The following is an 11977-nucleotide window of genomic DNA, read 5'->3' as shown; positions in this document are numbered from 1 at the left end:
TATGCGTTTGGAGCTTGTCACGCTACAGGAATGCTGTGGAAAGAAAGGGGGTTTCTCATGTCAGCAGGTAAAAGAATCGCCCACGGACAGCAGATTAATGAATTTTTGGAGGCGATCTAATTGCCATCCGAACTAGCAGCGATATATATTAAAGCACACACCAACCAAGAGAATCAATTGGCAAAAGGGAACGAGCTCGCGGACCAGGCTGCAAAAGCGGCAGCCCAACGAGTCATCTTTGCAATGACGCTGACCCACCAAGGAGAACTTGACCTGGAATTGCCAGACATGCAGAAACTGTACGAGGAACTTCCCGAGGAAGAAAGACGGCTCTGGGAGAAGCTGGGAGCCGAACAGCAGAACGGAAAGCGGATTCTAGGGGGTAAAGCATTACTCCCAAAAAGGTATTTAATACCGATCGCGCGACGGCACCGTGAGAAAACCCACGGTGGACCTGAAAATATAGCTTTGAGAGTACAGAGATTGCGGCCAGCACCGGGGATTTACACTCCTATTAAAAGAGTTTGCGAAGGGCGTCGACCGTGCAAAGAGCGTGCCTCTCTGAAATTTAAGGCACCAGCAGGAAAGCGACCTCCAGTGTGTTGGGCCTAAACCACGACATCCAGCAACACATCCTTTTCAAAACTACAAATTGACTACGCGGCGATGTCTAGGGCTATGGGATATGCTTATTTACTTGTGATTATCGATCAGCTCTCGGGCTGGGCGGAGGCTTTCACAACTCAAAAGAACGACTCAAAAGCAGTGGTTAAAGCTCTGTTGAAAGACAGGATACCTAGGTACGGAGTTCCTGAAATAATTGACTCTGACAGAGGAGCACATTTCTCTGCCGCAATTTCAGCGCCACTTTTATCGTTCATTACATATCAAGATGCAATCGCCCACAACGATCGGGGCAAGTAGAAAGGATGAACAGGATGATCAAAGACACATTAGTTAAAACCTGTAAACAAACTGTCTTGAAGTAACCAGAAGTGTTAAAATTAGTACTTTGGGACATCAGAAACACACCGAGGCAACCAGCGGGTGTATCTCCAGTAGAAGTTTTATTTGGGAGAATTTTAGCAGTACCTGGAACTTATATTCCAGCCAAAATGAGCCTTTTGGATGGAGATGAACAGGTAACTCAATATTTGTTTTATTTGCAAAATTCTTTTATGCAATTACAAAATCATGCTTATTGGTATCGAGGGATAACACCTGAAATTCAGGTACACAATATTTAACCAGGGGATAAAGGGTATATACAGAATTTTAAATGGAAAAAAATAGATTTGAGCCCAAATGGGAAGGATCTGATGTGGTGTTATTAACCTCCTTTTATGCCGTAAAGGTACAAGGAAAAGAGACGTGAATCCATCGCTCGTGCACGTAAAGATTCTGTGACAGAACGAAAATAACACTCTGCCGTATTTGCTGATTTGTTTTCTCTCGAGTAAGACCGATACCTTGCGGACAAAGTTCATCCCACAATACAGAGACGTACTTACAAACGGAACCATAATACAATATAGAAACACTAGTCTCTGGGAGCAAACCATTTGTAAAGTTTGGGGAGCTAAGAATGCCAAAGGGGAAAATATTGTAGTAGATAGGGATACTGAGATTGTACAGAATCCTTTTTTTAATCCCGATGTTTTTCTAGAATTTTGTGTTAGATTTGTGATGGAAGATCTTGAGAGTGGAAAGGAACCATTAAGAAATTATACATGGAATACGTAGCCATATCACGCATATACATATGAGCCGCAAACAGGAACCTGGTGCGTCAACCATTGTTTATGGGTAACAGAGGGTAAATGCCACGATTGGTGTCGTATCAATTTTTTTTTTTTTTGTAATGTATTACATTATCAAAGACAGGTTCGGGAATTTTCCAGTAGCACACAATTATGATTTTCCGCGGGGTTTTCAAGCTGGCATTTCTAATACTGACAAAATAATGACCAAATGTAGATTAAGTAAATGAAGTTTAGTTGGAAACGAAGAGGAAACTTTTTGGTTAAATAACACTCACGTTTCTTTAATAAAGTCCTTTGCGAAGAATCTGAATTTTACCGAATGTTGGCTTTGTGCATCTTTACCGAAATCCGTAGATCGTGGATTTGAATTAATTGGTATTCCAATTCCTAAGGATTCAGTTTGGGAAAAGTTTTGGAGAAATACCTCTATAATGACTATATATGAAGAGCAAATATTAACCATCAAAATTCCTCCTTTAGACGAATATCATAACATCCTCTGTGTAGGGAGACGTTACCCCCCAGCGAGTCGGACTCGGCAGTTTTGTCTTAACCACGCTTTTGCGGGAAATCGAACTAAATGTAACACAACTAATCTTATTAAATCTCGCTCGAGCCAGGCCCGGAGGGGACCAAAGGCATCGGGAGTATTTCGGTCGCGTAGCGACAAAGCTTATAAAGTACTTCCACCGTGTCAGGGAGGAATTTGCACTCTAGGATCGGTAACTGCGGATTTACAAATTCTCCCTAAAACTGTAGAAGTTCCAATCTGGCATCGCACCTTTTAACTCGCGTTAACAGGACCGATACCCCATTAACAGAAAAGCCCTCGGGATTTCATTCTTTTCTCCGATGGTTCGTACCATCTTTAGGGGTGACCGAACTGGAAAAAGCGATTTTAAACGTATCAGGAGAAATGGAAAAACTGGCAAACTATACCGCTCGTGGGTTAACAACCTTGCAAATTGAAATCGCAGAACTCTCAAAAATTACCCTCCAAAATCTTACGGCCTTAGATACGACGTTAGCGTCGCACGGTGGAGTTCGCACAACGCTAAATGCGAGTCGTCGCACACGTATAGATCATTCAGGGGAATTATTGACTGACGTACATAAAATCTGGGACATTAGTTCTCAAATGCGACAAGTACCAAAAGATGATACATCTCGGGGTTTTACCGATACCGTGTCGGGGTTGACTTCCCGGGTTCCTGATCTATCTGTGCGGCTCAAAAAGGCCCTTGCTGTAGCAGCCTTAGCTATCGTAGGGATTGTACACGTAATAGCGATTTTTCAATCTTGTATAACCTGTTTTTCTAGTATAGTAGCAAAATGGCAAGGAGCTCGAAGATATAAATAATTGCAGGGATGCAATAAAAACAGAGGGAACTGTAAAAAATATAGAAGCCTAGCTATAAGAAAACTTATGCTAACTAGAAAGCTGCTTAAGACCTAGAACTGTTTTAAAGCCTAGAATCATGGGAAAGGGGTTTCTAATCAAGGTAATAGATAACGAAGCTAACCGACCCTGGCAGCATACAATGCCGCTACGTTCCTTGTACAGTCCCTACCCAACCGGACAATAGGCCTGGGAATATTGATCTTACAAAGTAAGTTGTTACAGACAGGCACATCCGCAGCAAGGATACCGCGCACGCCTGCAAGAAGAGAGCCATCTGGCGGACACGGGTGCGTGACCACCGGAGACTCAAATCACCGAGCGTGCGTGACAGGGAGGAGAATATGGAAATGAATTCCAAGAAATTATTATCGTAGGACTGCCTTTTCTTGGAAAAAAATGGATACATATATTTTGATTCTATAGAACCTGCGTCTCTGTAATCACCCAGACGTACATTTGGCAGAGCCGTTTCCCCCTTGCAACCAGCACTGCAGTAAAGCAAACCTAGGGTAACTCACCTCTGGTAGATTTAACAAATCTGTTTCCCTCTCCCTATTTTTTATTCCTCCCTCTGTACCCAGTCACTTTTTAAATTTTTATGTTTCCTTCTCTTCAGCTCCCTGTCCCTTTTTTAATATTTCTGTGTTTCTTGTATCCCATCAGTTTTTAAATTTTCTTTCCACATTGTCCTCTATCTGTCTTCCCGTCCCTACGTTTTATTTCTTGTACTCAGTTGCTTGTTAAAATTCCTTCTACATCTCTCTGTCTCCCTTTCTTGATTTTTTAAAATTGTTTCCTATGTTCCTTATAGGCCATTGCTATTTAATTTCTCTTTCAACAACTCCATATATCCATCTCCCTTTCCCTAAATTTTAATTCATCCTTTTCTTCCGTATACCCTGCCGCTTTTTAAATTTTCTTTCAATGTTTCCTTCTATTCTCATCCCCATTCCTACTTTTTTCTTCTTTCTGACGTTTCTTGTAGCCTATCGCTTTTAAAAATTTCTACGGCTCCCTCTATCCGACTCCCGGTCTCTATTTTTTAATGCCTCCTTCTGTGCCCTGCACAGGGTCGCTGTAAGAATTTTCAATGTCTCCATTTATTTAGTTTCCCATACTCGGTCCATTTTTTTTTGTCACATACATCGTTGATTTTTAGTTTTGCGCACGTGCTAATTTCCCCTGTTCCTATTTTATTCTCATCTTTCCTTAAAGCTGTCGCATTTAAAATTTTCTTTCTACGTCTAAGCTTATTTGCTTTGATGTCCCTATTTTTTGTTTTCCCATCTGCCTTATACCTCCTTGCTTTTAAAATTTTTTCAACGTCCACTTTAACCAATTCTGCCTTATTTGTTTCTCATCCGTCCTGTACCCCGTTGCTTTTGAAATTTTCTTCCTACGTCTCTCCGTATTTTTCTCCCTATTCTTGTTTTGTAACTTTTCCTTTTCTTTCCTTAATGCCCCTGCTTTTATCATTTGCTTCCTCTGTGTGTCTCTATCACCCTACCCTTATTTTTATTTTGTCATGTCTTTCCTTCTTGCCTTTGCTTTTAAAATTTTCTGTTTACTTTAACCCATTCGCTGTCTTTATTTTTAAATTTTTTCCCATGTGTTCTGAACACCGTCGCTTTTCCATTTTCATTCCACATCTACTTTTATCAAGCTCCCTATCCATATTTTTAAATTTATTGATGTCCGTCACGTACCCCGTCACCTCTTAAATCATATTTCCTTGTCGGCATCTATTTTTTACCATATCTTCATTTTAAATTTTTTTTTCTTGCCTGGCTTAATGCCATCCCTTATTACGTTTTCTTTCTGTGACAACTTTTACATTGACGTCTGTTTTTTTTTATTGTTTTCTTGTCTTTCCCATACTCTGTCGCTCTCCAAATTTTCTGTTTAAGTCTCTATATCTAGTTTTTCGTCCCATTTTTATTTTTTCTCCTGCATTTCCTGTACCGCAACTTTTAAAACTTCGTTTCTGCGCGTGCCGGTTTTGGACGGGATAGGGTTAGTTTCCTTCATGGTAGCCAGTACGGGGCTATGTTTTGGATTCACGCCAAAAACAGCATCCATACTACGGCGGCGCTTTAATTATCGCTGATATTTTGTTAATATCGCCGATATTTTGTTCTAGCTACTTGCCTGTTCGTAAGGGTGTTTTGTAGCGTTTCTGATGCATATTTTTAATTTTCTATGGTTTTCTGGCACCTTCTCTCCTTTGGGACTCATGTAGTTCTGTTAAGGGAGTCAGTCGGAGAGACTGTTGAGGTTAGCTGATAATTTACAGTAAGTAATTTACTGTTCAGCCAGAGATATTTTTGAGAAGGGCTTCTCACAGGGTCTATTCTGGCTTTGTCATTCGGTTTTATCCAGAATGTAGTTCCGGTAGAGGTTAGGCGGTACATGCGGTCTCACTCAAAACGATGTGTAAGCCCAGAGCGTTTTGGGGTTTTTTTTATAGTAAACTAACAGACATAATTTTCAACAACAAGATTGTCATTGCATTTAATTAACTACTGTGCAACAACATTTAGCATACCATTTATCTTTTGCTGTATACAGCCCAGAAAAATCAAAACTAATTACATACCTGGTCACATCATCAATATGATAAATGGAGTTGCGGTAAAAGAGCGGGTATCGTTGTTTCCAGCAAGAGCCACTTTCTCTATTCAGCACTTAGCACACCATAAACTCAAGACAGGTAAGAAAATCCACTGCTGCTCTTCCGGCTGCTTTTAAGCCTTGTGGTGGTCAGCCCCTCCCCTTTCCCAGGGGCTGGTGGGAAGGATGGTGGGCGGGGCCCGGGGTATATGAACCGCAGGCCTCTGCCAGGGAGCTCAATCTGCTTCCAGGCTTCTGTGGTATCAGAGCTATGCTGGTCCTTCAGTCAATGGCAGCTTTAGCATCAGTTTGGCTTTTTAGGTAGATGCATCTGAGATAAGAGTCTCGGGAGTGGTCAAGGTTAAGCAGTGTATTTAATAGAAAGTATGCTTTATGCAAATTTGGTGGGGTTTTTCATTTATTATTTTTTAGGTCAGTATTTTTACATTGAGCATTCAGAGGTTTGTAAGATCATTTAATAACATGTAGTTCTTTTTTTTTTTTCTAGGTCCATTGCATTTTAGTGGAATTCCTGATTTTACAGAAGATGGAACCTTGGGGTTTTTTCTCCAGTTTTCCTGTAAGCTATGTAAGATGCCAGTAGTATTTCTGTTAATAGGACCGATGATGAGATTATTTAGCAAGGATTAGGGTCAGCATCTTGTACGTATTTGTTCACAGAATTTTAGTATTTCTGAATAAAGCAGCATGGATGTAAGGTATAGCGTCTTTCAGGCTATGGGACAGCTCACCGCTTTTCCCGATCGCCCACGGAGTACCACGTTGTTCCTAGAACCTTTGTGGCTTGCTGCAGGCTTCTCGCAGATTATAAGCATTGGGACTTTGTTTTGTTTTGCAGGCTCATAGCTCACGGGAAGATAGAAGGTAAGAGTCGTCTGCAGAACGCAGGGTAAGGCTTTGAGGAGCGGCCGACACGGGGGGTTTGGGGGGCGCAAATACAAGGAGAGAGCTGTCAGGAAGGAGCGGGGTTCCTTCTCAGAGTTCAGGAGAAGAGAAGGAGTTTCTAAAGTTTTGGGACTGAGGGACAGTTGTGAAAGAGGAGGGCTCATCACCCATTCTCAGGTAAGTTTTACAGTTGGATTCGGGTGGCACCGAGGTCTATTCTAGCTCAGTCTCATCGCAGCCGACCAGAGGCATGACGATCCCGAGATGTGCGGCGTAAGTTATCCAGCCCTCGGCATGGCCATAAGCGGAGCCGAATGTCAGAAGAGTCTCATCTTGTGAAGCATGGGGTAGGTTAAAATATACCTTCCTGAACTCTGAAGTCTCTGCTTCCCTGTACCTTCTGCTTTCTTTATTCCCTGACTTAATTTTTGCATCCGTCCCTTCACTGTCCATCTGGATGTCACAGTTACTTAGAGACACAGACTAGGCATTTATTTCCAGCGCAGGCTCGAGTGACCGTATTCCCTGGAATTTCACGGTGAAGAGGATGCGTATCGCCTGCGCTCGTAACGGTCTCCAGCCGGGGGTCTGTCTTTTATCGTGGTCCTGACACAAAGCTTTTTCTTTTTTCTAGTTTTACCTTTTTCCATAAACGAACGATGAGGCTTTCTCTAGTACCGGTCACAGCAGTTATGTTCTCTTGTTCTTGGAAGCATTTAGGGTTAGCGTAGAGGAGAGGGCTGTCTGGGAGCAGTTCCATTTGGGCAGGCAAAGGGAGCGGGTTGCTCATCGGCACGATGCTAGACCGGGCAGGGCAGTTCCAGCCTGTGTTATGTCTGTGTGTCTTGTCGTGTGTGTCTCAGCCCTTCCTCGGGTCTCAATGCCCTCTTTGTGCTCAAGGGGCACGGCGTGCTTCTCGGTTGCCATCCCTAGGCTCTCGGATGCCTCCGCTCATTGGCGTAGCGCCAGTCAGGCGCTTCTTTGCTTGCCTTGCAAGCTTACGGCGTGGATTGTTCTTGCATCTCGGAAGCTTCCGGCGGGTCCTCTTTTTGCAGCCTAGTCCTAGGCCGCATCGGGAGCTCTGCTCTCCAGCCGTCCATTCTCAGGGACCGAGGCTTCTTCTCTGTGTCGTTACATTCTTAGGTCTTGAAGAGAGGCTTCTTGCCGCATCCCTCGCCCTGGTTTTGATGGTAACTTCTTACAACTGGCTATCACGGTCCATTCTTTTCTGGGGTTGCCATAGAGCTTCTGCGCCCGGGTGTCACGCCCTGTAGGCCATCTTGTTGGGCAGCCTCTCTGGTCCGGGAGTCATTCCTCTCGCTGAGAGTTTTCTCTCATTTGTGATTTGTGTTGTTTGTAGCACTCTGTGTAGCGTTGATCCCTGTGTGTGTGTGTGTCTTGGGCATGGAGCTGCTCTGCCCAGGGTTGTCGAGTTCAGGGTTAGGCGGAATAGCAATAGAAGTGTACGGTTAGTGTGTCAGTATGGCCAGTCTGGAATTGTTTGGCTCTCACTCGGCATCTGGCTGACTTGTTTAATTATTTTGGGTTTTTTTTTCAGATGCAGAGAGAGAGGAAGTGCACCAAAGAGCAGCACAGGAGGGGAGCAGAGCGCCGTAAGGAGGTGCATCCACCGGTGGTGTCGGAGGGAAGGTGTGGCTGGTGGCGATATGAGTACATTCAGATTTTTGTATTTTGAAGGTGCAAAGCTGGATATTGACCCCTTAGGATACAGACACGGGAGGTGACTTGGGCAAGGTGAGCGGCGACTAGCGGGCTGAAGTACAGCTGTTATTTTTCTGGTGTTGCATTGCTGGTTAAGATATAGGTATCCATTGTTTATTTTTCCTAGGTGTGGTGCAAGGATGGCACCCCAAAATGATGGAGGCCAGGTGAGCAAGCATCTGAGGTAAAGGAGGGGGAGATGAGAATCAGTGTGGGAGGCTGTGCTGGGCAGTGTCTCAGCACGTGCCTCTCGCTTGATTTTTGGCAGGTGCCGCAGGGAGCCTCGGAGGGGCGAAGCCGCATGCCGACGAGCAGTCAGAGAAGGTGAGGTGCTTGTCAGTGTCTAATAGCAAAGTGCTATACGGCAACTTGTTTGAGCATTTCCCTCTGGTTTTGCAGGCACTGTGCGGCCACCTTTGTGACCGGATGGCCATTTGAGGTGAGCTGGAGGAACGGCGAGGGCAATTGTGGGAGCGGTGGCTTCTGACAAATGTAGGAGTAATTTTGTGTCTCTTGGCGTCTTAGGTGCCACGAGGGATGACAGCTGCAGGGTCAGTCTCTGGACCGAGCAGGTGAGCGGAAAGACACGGTGCTTCTGAGGAGGGGGGTGTTGTGGACAAGGTTGGTGTTGACTGGTTGATATCCCGCGAACGGGATATCCGCACCGGAGTGAACTTAAGCAAGGCGAGCGATGACCGGTGTGCTGACATAGCAGTTTTCTGAGGTGTCGTATTGTAGACATAGCTAAAATCACATCCCATCCTTTGAGTTTTACAGGTGGCGGTCAGGCCTCGGCACAGCAGACCGAAGAATCCGACTCCGAGCGGCTGAGGAAAAGGGACGGGCGAGAGGAAGGCGTTTCCAAGGAGGGCTTCATCGCAGCGGAGGTCGACACCGGGCGGCACGTCGGCGACCGGCGACGCTCTGTCTTGTGAGGGATGAAGCGGAACCCGGCTGATGGGGGAGCGTCCCGGTTAGATGACCTTTTCCCCATGAGAAGGGAATCTGGATTCTGCCCTCTGAAAGGTAATTTAAGGGGCAAAAACGGTGGTTGGGGGCGGGGCCAGCAGGGGGTTTAACGTCAGGGTAGCAGAGGGCTACTTAGTCTGCCTCGAGTCTAGGGACAGATAGGGGTCCTGGGTCCATCGTGCCGGATGTAAACATTCTGGCCTCTCTCAGCGTTGCAGTGTCATTTGCGTGATCTGTGCTTTTTCACGCGTACGGTGCCTTATGGCAGGTCTCTAGGTTCCGCCGCATGCGCTCGGCGAGCATCCGCGGGGTCCGTGACGCTTCGTCGCTTTGGAATACGGCCCGTTGAGCGTTTCTCGTCTCGCGATCGGAGCTTAAAGCGTGCCTCGCATCGCAGATGTTTCTGCGAGGTGGCCTTTGTGGAGGTGGTCTGTGCCGGACTCACAGTCGTGCTCTAGAAACTTCCGCCTCAATTGAAGTTTGATACCATCTTTCATCCCTGTATGCTGTGGGATGCTGGACTAGTCCAGGCTTGTTGGTGCCGAATACAGGGCCATTTTGACCCAGCAGAAGGGGCCCCGGGGGAGTCCAGCTTGGGCGAGAGCAGGGATTGAGCAACTTGCTTATCTTGCACTGATAAGCACTGGACCTGAACAGGGGCAGGAGATGAGCAATTTGTTCATCTTAACAAGATGCGGTGTCTGATGAGTCTACTCCTTAATCAACTAAGTGACACCTGGGGTGAGGGGGAGCCTCCTTCGCAGCTCGACCTTACTTTGGTAAAACTAAACAGACCACCGCTCCTCTGTACTGAACGCCTTTGTTCTCTGCCACTTCCCCCCCCCAGCCCCGACCAACTGCACAACAAGCCTTGTTAAGGGCCAGTCGGCACACAATACCTGACTGAGTCCCACCTCACCAAAAGTATAAATCTGGCATTTAGAATCCTCTTTTTTGAGGACGAGAACTCCAACTATCCGGATGGGTCGACGGGCCTGGACCTCTCTCTCTCTCTCCTCCTCAAGCAGGGACGCCTCTTTGGTAAGACTTGCGCCTCTGATTATGTCGGATGTTACCCTGGGAAAACTATCATAAACAAAAGTGCTGAACTATTAACTTGAGCTCAAAATTGTTGCAGTAAGTGCATTTATCAACAGCCATTCCGAACTTTTTAGATCTGTTGCCTCAAACTACCTATTTTTCTTTTCAACTTTGCGAAACTGTTTCAGTGAAAGTCCTTAGTGGGGCTCTGACAGGCAAACGTTGACTCTGATATGTGGCTACACACATAATCGTTTAGATGTAAACCGTTGACCAAGTCTGGGACTAAGACTGGACCTAGCCGCACCTAGGCTCCTCTCTGAGAAGGAGTTTAGAAAGCAAGGGGGTCTTTCTGAACCTCGTGACTCAACGGGAGGGCCTCCCTCAGCCACACATCAGACTCGTACCCTTTCACGCGACATATGCTTAGAGGCTTGTGTCTTAAAGCCTAGCTTCTCACACACCCCCATTGTTCTGGTGTTGTGTTGCCTTGCTGCAATTTGTGTTGGTTTTGACCACCATCTGAGACATCTCGTTTTGTAGCGCTTTGTGTTGTATTGCCTTGCGCAGCCCTGTCTTTGGCTGGGTATTGCATTGTGCTACTCTGTATTCGTATTGCCTGCCAACGGAGACCGCCTTGCGTTACGTGGGCCTGCGCCCTGCCTCGCCTTGCGCCGCTCTGCCTTGCCGCTGCCTGCCAATGGAGACTGTCTTGTGTTCAGTGACCCGGTCCTCTGTGTTGCGTTGCGCAGCTCTGTATTGCATTGCGTGGCCCTGTATTTGTATTGCCTGCCATTTGAGACTGTCCAGTGTTACATAGCACTGTGTTCATGCATGCTTTATATTTGGTTGTATATTGCATCGCAGTGCTTGGCGTTGCCTGGTGTTCGGTATGGCTCTTGTTGCATTTGGGTGGTTGAGCATTGCAGAGCTGGCATAGAGAGCGGCCCCAGCCCAGGATGGTAATCTGTCAGTACAGTCGGTTGGGGCGGAGGTCGTACGGGCCGTTTTGCGAGGCAGAGGGTAGTTGTCGGCCAGCCGGCCCTAGAGCCCTTCCGTTGTGGTTTTCAGGTGCCATGGCACGATTCGGATTCCCGCGTGACACCCTCGAGTGAGGTTTTTGTGGAGTATCCAAGTAACAGCGAAGGAGCAGTGCAGTTAGCAAGGCATCTTCCCTGGTCCCTGCCTATGACCTCTAACTCTACAGAGTCAGGTGGAGCGGTGATGCTGTCTTAAGGGACAGGGTGAGGCTGTTACACAGATGGGCCAAGAATCGGGGCTGTGGCCCGTTGTGGCGGGCGGGTGGCAGAACAGATGTGCGTTTGGGTGAGGGGTGGAGCGTGAGGTTGTGGCGGTGCCTATTTTTGTGTGTGTTGGGCTGTGTGTGTGTGTTGTGTAATTTTTTTTTTCCAGGTAGAGCAAGCTAGTTTGCTTTTTGAAATTAGAATAAAAAAAACCCCAGCCGGGGGATTTTTTTTTTCCTCCCCCGGCTGGGTTTTTTTTTTCCCCTGGTCCCGGCCACTCCGCGAGGCGACGTTCATAGCCAAAGTTTGGACGGCAGTGC

Source organism: Grus americana, unplaced genomic scaffold (assembly GCF_028858705.1).
Source record: "Grus americana isolate bGruAme1 unplaced genomic scaffold, bGruAme1.mat scaffold_69, whole genome shotgun sequence".
Lineage (NCBI taxonomy): Eukaryota > Metazoa > Chordata > Aves > Gruiformes > Gruidae > Grus > Grus americana.
The sequence above is the reverse complement of the archived record's forward strand: the minus strand, read 5'-3'. Positions refer to the sequence as shown.